Genomic DNA, 7,500 nt, shown 5'->3' on the forward strand with positions numbered 1-7,500 from the left:
GGACCTTTAAACATCGCAGGTGAGAGCCTTATGTATATTTTAGGTTCTGGAGGTGCGTTGTGGATGTGAGCTGAAGCGGTGGTTTCCGAGAGGGAAATGTAGATGCTGTTACTCTTCATCTCAGCCGAAGATCAAAGCCACGTCTTCTGTTATCTGGGAGGATTCTGGACTCCTGGGTGGAATAGAGATTCTCAGGTGACTTGTTCCATTTTCTCAGATACTGAAATATATCTGCGGAAACCTGTTGCTTTACACTTTGGAAGTTTGATGTTGTATTAATATGTTAAGCATGCACATATGTTAGTGGTGTGTCCAGGAGATGAAAGAGGAGCAGGAAGGACCCCCAGTGAGGACAATAATGAAAAACAAGGAATAGCAAAGGTCTGTCATGTCCGCCTGATCAATCCAGACTCAAAGTTTCACTGCTTAAAAACATCTTAAGAACATATAATATTCACTTAAATTCAATTGTTATGCTTAGTCCTTAATCACAGGTACAGGCTCAAATGGCTTAAAGGGGTAGTTCGGAATTGTGGACTTAGGGCCTGATTCCCAAGTTAGGCTTGGTGTTCTTTATCATTGGAGACAGTTTTCAACACATTTCGTTCAGTCCTTCTTGTTGCAGAGTTTGCTCGTGCTAGCCTAGCGCACGGCAACGGGCAATACCTGCCTGCTAATAAAACAGTCTTACCCACTCCACAGTAAACCCGAGGCAAATCAACTATAACGCCAGGACGGTCGATGTAAATGTCTGTGTTGATAGAATAATGTTAGAAATAAAACCAACCTTGCATTGCATTGCATATTGACCGACTTGCTGTGTCTCAGCAGCAGTGTTATATTCCTGGTAGTTTGGCTACGGCAGCGGCGGACTGATACCTAGGTTAAATTCCGCTGCTGCTGAGAAAGTAGTCCCTCAAAATGTGATGATTCATGCGATGTGAGGTTAGTTTTATTTCTAACATTATTCTATCAGCACAGACATTTACATCCATATTCTGGCGTTACAATCGATTTACCTCGGGTGTACTGTGGAGAGGGTAGGGACTGTTTTATTAGCAGGCTAGTATTGCCCCGTTTGCCGTTGCGTCAGCCTAGCACGAGGTGAACTCTCCAACTAGAAGGACTGAATGAAATGTGTTGAAAACTATCTCCAATGATAAAGAAACACCAAGGCTAACTTGGGAATCAGGCCCTAAGTCCAAAATTCCGAACTACCCCTTAAACAGGCCGTATACGTATTACATCCCCCTGACCCTAGCCCCCAGAGGGCAAGAGAAAACTCCCTCAATTAGCAAGGAAGACATTTTGAAAAGAAGATATCACATTAAGTAGGCGTGGCACTTTGTGTGACCAATCAAATTTGAAGGCACCCTACCCCAACCCCCATGACCACGCCCCCTCTGCACATGCATCTTTAATTGGTTCACAGTCAGAAATGCATACAGAGATGTTCTCCAGCGGTAAAACTGTGTTTTTAACGGAGGAGGTGTCGGTCCGAGTCTGGGGGGATGATCAGCGAACATGACAGTCTTTGGGGTTTTCGTGATGTTTTTTTATTGTCTTCACCGCGGGGGTACATCCGCATTCCCCTTTCTTCTCCACCGCTCCCGACTCACTCAGAAGTCAGGATGAACGCGGGATACTGGCATCCCCCTTCAGGAACGCTGCATCTTTCATAGGATTCCAGGCTTCAGGAAGAGCTCTGCTGTGTCCTTCAAGAATGTCAGAAGAGTTCAGACGTTTGCTCTTTATCTCGTGATCCTCCTTTTGTGAGCTTTTCTTCAGTGATGCTTGAGCTGAGCTTTGGGGCCTCTTCAGAATACCTGGTGTCAAATACAGAGAAATACGGCAAGTCAAAACTAGCATTAATAACAATGGAATATGGTAGAGGAAAGCGACCGCGTTTATGGATGCCCAGCCAAACGTTCTGGGTTTACATTTACACTTAGGGCTGTTTAGCATTCACTTTTTTCCAAAGCGACTAACAATAAGTACATTTTGTCAGAAGAAGGTGAAACAACATGTTGCTGTCGGTGCAGTAAGGATGTTCATAGAACCAAGTGCAAAGCACTAACAATCACTAGGTTAACCCATACCCCGTACACAACAAAGAAAGCTAGGATAAGATGCTACACAACTTGCTATAAGTGCTATAACAAAGTACAACATACAATAAGTGCGTACATTAAGGGTTTGAACCTGAGATTATTCCATGGGTTATCCTACCCCAACATACCCTTACCTCTTCATTCCCTTAAATATATATTCCCAGTGAGTGTCTTTAGATAAAGATGTGACTGTGGACTCTAATAAATGCGCTGCTTCAGATGTTGTATGTGTAAAATACTGCCTCATTACCGTGTGATGCCAGCTAGGTTTCCTGTGTGTCTGTCACCCCTGCTGTACGGCAGGATCTCAGCTTGACATACATTACAGCTTATCCACAGCTGGTATTCAGGGCTGATGCACTTAAGGTTTTATGCATGTTATCCCATGACAAAACATCAAAGAATCACGGCAGAAACGCCGAAAAATGTCATTCTGAAAAGCAACAGCAGAACCTGGATATGTTAATAATAGCAACACAGGGACAAAATAGAAAAGACAGCCTTTTAACAGCAAGTTGTTTTAAACAGTACACTTCTAGCGACTGCTGAATAGAAACACATTTATCATCTGTTATGCAAATAACAATTTGCCCAAAAAACAAAAAGGAATTCAGAATCCCCCCGGCAGTAGGACCAACGTCCATCTTAACCCTAACCTCCCCATCGCTCCACTTATATCTACACCTCTCCACCAGCCCTCACCTCATAAACGCTAACCATCCAAGAGTCTGAGAAACCTCTGTATTCTCCAGTGCCAGGAGAATAAAGAGGAGACTTCTCCAGAACATTTCAACATGCTGCGGTACCGTTGGTTCCCATCAGATTCTGGCTCCTGGATTCTGTTTGAGAGTGAATATATGAATAGAAATGAGTGGAGGAACAATGTAGAGAAAGTGTTTCATAGCGTTATAATTCTGAAACAATGCTGCCATTCCTTCCTTCCCTCTACCCCTTCCCTACCTCACTCCCTACCCTCCTCCCTTCCTATCTATCTATCTATCTATCTATCTATCCATCCATCCATCTATCTAATCTGTCCATCTATCTATAATCTATCATCATCTGTCTATCTTTATATTATATATCTGGCTATCATTCATCATCTATCTGTCTATCTGTCTATCTACCTTATCGATCTATCTATCTCCCCTAGTGTGTTTGGGTGAGCTTCAAAGAGAAAGAGACACAGCAGGGAAGTGAGGAAGTGTTAAGAACAGACAGAGAGAATATATAAGGAATGAGAGAATGTACAGAGCGAGGCGAGAGTCAAGGGGGACTGGAGGAGGTGTGAGAGAGCAAGAAGGAGGAGGGAGAGAAAGAGAGATGGTAAGTAAGTTATCCTTTATTGTCCCTTTTTGTGGGGAATTCTTTCTCTATTTTTGACACATCCAGGAGCCGATGAAAACTTGCACATACACATTCACAGAGGAGTGACAAAACCCTAACCGTTTCACAGGGACACCCACATAGTGGCACAGCAGCACACCCGGAGCAGTGGGCAGCCCGTGGTGCAGCGCCCTGGGAGCAGGTGGTGGTTCCAGGGGCCTTGCTTAAGGGCACCTCACCCGTCCACATTTTTGCTACTGGTCAGGATTCGAAGCGGCCACCCTCTGTTTACCGGCCCAACTCCTTAACCAGTAGGCCACGGATGCAACACGAAACAAATAGAGAGAGGAGAGGGAGAGAGAGAGAGAGAGAGAGAGAGAGAGAGAGAGAGAGAGAGAGAGAGAGAGAGAGAGAGAGAGTCAGAGAGAGAGAGAGAGAGAGAGAGAGAGATTAAGAGAGAGAAAATCCCTCTTTGAGAGATGAGAGGGGAGGGAGAGACAGAGCAAAAAAGAGAGGGAAAGAGAGGAGAGAAGGAGAGAGAGAGGAGAGAGAGACATCAGAGCGAGCTCTGAGATTAAAACATGTTGTGTTCCTGGGGGGGAGGGCAGTGTGGGGGGGTCTCCGGGAGGGGAACAGACATAATAAGCCCTGCTCCACGTTCCTGCGCTCAGAGACCTCATCAAGAGAGCGATCCTCTCTTTATTACCATATCACGGCCTCTGCCAGACAATGAAGCACGTTCTTCGGGGTCGGGAACCCAGAACGCTTCTCAACCGTGCCCGCCAAAAACACCTCCATCACTGGGGCTCAACCTTTCCTCGAACAGGGCTGAATCCGGATGTTTCCGTCAAGGTCTGCTTGTCCGAGACGCCGTCGGCTTGGCAGCCTCCACCCTACCAGCACGTGTTTCTTCTACGGATGTTCTGGTACCATTTTTTTCCTTCCCGATACCGATTCCTGAACTTGAGTATCGGCCCTATACCGAGTATATACCAATGCATCATCTAGCATTGTAACTACTAATAGCACTTGTTCTAATTGAAGGGTTATTTTACAATGACAGCAATGTATAGTCGGTTCACTAACTCTCAGCAAAAAAAAAATTCAGAACTAGATCAATTACATTGATAACCTATAATTATAATAACACACTTGTATACTTGCGTACTTGCCGATACCCGAAAAAATCCGATACTCTCGCGGAAACAGCCCCTAGGGATGTAGGTGGTGATAGCCTCTCGTTCTCCTTGCTTAGAACCCAGAGGAGAGCAGCTAACAGAGGAGTAGAGGGAGAGATGTGAGCTCGCTATAGCAAGCTTACCACCTCGTTCCTCATCTTATCTGTCCAATAAAATAGCTCGTCTCAGTGTTTACTCTCTAAATCCTATCAGAGCCAGGCGGTGTCCCCGTCTGTTGCTCGAATCCCGTCCTGGTTTGGCTGAGATAATGGGGGCCAGGTACGGCTTGGCATTAGATTTTCCTAGAAGAAGTGGTTTTAGAGAATGATGGCGGCGGTCCTATTCGCGGTGGCTGTGATCCCAGCCGGCTGGTGCCTGCTTTGAGCGAGGGCTATAGGGAGCACGGAATAACATGAATTAAACTTTTGACCCACGGGGGCCAGTGCTGCCGCAGGCTCTCGGCTATGAAAGCGGGTTCTTAGTGAAGTATTGTGAGAAGCGTGGACACATTTCCCTCGACGACCCCTGTATTTTTCCAGAGTACAATTGGGAATTGATATCAATTGTAATATATTCCTTCATTTCTTCCTTCCTTCCCTGTCTATTTTTATAGACACATATTGTGGATTCTTTGGTCCTTCCTGATACAGATTGCATGTTGTATTGTATATACAGTAGCCTCTGTGTGTATACACAGTATATATACACAGAGACTGTGTTTTTCAGTTTTAAACCTCGATATATGATTGGCTGAGCATCGATATGGCACAATAATAGCATATAACTTCATTTAAACTGATAGAGAAAGATTTATATTCTTGATCAAACGCCCCTGGAAGACATTAACTTAGATATCATTCCCCCCCCCCCCCCCCCCCCTCTCTCTCTCTCTCTCTCTCTCTCTCTCTGATTGACTCCATCCCGTCCTGCTGGTCATCAGTAGCCCACTATGTCGCCTGTTCTTCTCTTCAGAGAGTAGGACTGCGCTCCATACTTAAAGGATGCTGCTCTCTGTTCTGCCTGATTAAGAACCCCCCTCCTCACCCCCCCCCAACCCCCTCAGCAACCCCTCCACAGATGCTGACTCCGACAAGAGCGAGAGGGAATGGAGTGTGTGTGTGTGTGTGTGTGTGTGTGTCTCATGTGTGTGTGTATGTCTGTGTCAGGCTTGTGTTTGTAATTCTTTGGTATGATCGCCCCGGACTTGTTCGCACGTACAATAGCGCAAACACACACACACACACACACACACACACACACACACACACACACACACACACACACACACACACACAAACACTAAACTCATACACACACACACACACACACACACACACACACACAAACACTAAACTCATACACACACACACACACACACACACACACACACACACACACACACACACACACACACAACACTAAACTCATACACACACACACACACACACACACACACACACACACACCACACACACACCACATAAAACCGAGCCGTGACAGGAAAGCTATTACCTAACTCGGATGTTTGGTTCAATGAGGCTGTGTTGCCTCCATGCAGTGTGAAGGCAGCAGGATGTGTGTGTGTGTGTGTGTGTGTGTGTGTGTGTGTGTGTGTGTGTATGTGTGTGTACGTGTGTGTAAAATCATATTAATAAAGAAATAAATGAGACAAGAGAGCAGTAATTATGTGACTCATCCTGTTAGTTATGTTATTTTGAGTGTGTGTGTGTGTGTTTGTTCGGTGTGTGGGTGTGTGTGTGTGTGTGTGTGTGTGTATGTGTGTGTTTCTGTTATCATGAGCTAGTAGTCGTTTAGTAGTAGTAGTCATGAGTTGGTGTGTTTGTATAGTGTATGTATGTGTTATCATGAGTTAGTTTGTGAATAGTGTGTGTGTATGTGTGTGTGTGTATCATGAGTAAGTGTGTGTACAGTGTGCATGTGTTAACATGAGTAAGTGTGTGTATAATGTGTGTGTGTGTGCGTGTGTTTGTGTGTGTGTGTGTGGGTGTGTGTGTGTGTTATCATGAGTTAGTGTGTGTATAGTGTGTTTGTGTGTATCATGAGTAAGTGTGTGTAGTTTGTGTGTAAGCTCTGTCTACCTGGACCGGTGTGTAGGAGGTGGACATCACAGACTGTGTCTCTCCTCATCTCTTCCCCTCTGATCAACGAGTTGGCTTCCATCAAAACCCCCGACCCCCTGCTGAGACCCGGCCGTGGAGCGCACGTGTGTGTATACGTGTGTGTATAAGTGTGTGTATGCATGTGGGTGTGCGTTTGAGGGGGGTAGGGGGAGTTACATTGGTGCAATATATGCTTAGTGGTTTTGTTGTGCGTTAATACCAATGTATGTATGTGTGATGATGTGTGTGTGTGTGTGTGTGTTTATGCATGTGTGGGTAGTTGGACCGCATATACGCTATTTGTTCATTTAGATCTTATTCTATCTATCTTTGTTGTATACAGGGAATGGTTTAACCTAAAAATTGTTAGTGCTTGGCACTTGTTTCTTTGAACATTCTCACTGTACTGACAGCAATATAATGTTGTTTCTCTTTCTTCTGACAAATGTACTTATTGTAGGTCGCTTTGGTCAAAAGCGTCTGCTAAATGCCTCAATGCAAATGTAATGTTCCCTCTCGCACATGATGAGGTTCAGAACCTCGCCCATCCCAGTACCCAGTCCAGTACTGGATGTAAAAACCATCCCCAGCAGCCCTACCCCAACCATCTCTCTCCACGCAAGCCTCCAGCGCACATTACCCCAGAGGCCCCGCCCTCTCACTCTGATACCTTGTCAAATTACCCACAGTGCTTTGTTCTCCCCCCTATCGCTCTCTCTCTCTCTCTCTCTCTCTCTCTCTCTCTCGCTCTCTCTCTCTCTCTCT

Source organism: Pollachius pollachius (assembly GCF_949987615.1).
Source record: "Pollachius pollachius genome assembly, chromosome: 1".
In the NCBI taxonomy this organism is placed as follows: domain Eukaryota; kingdom Metazoa; phylum Chordata; class Actinopteri; order Gadiformes; family Gadidae; genus Pollachius; species Pollachius pollachius.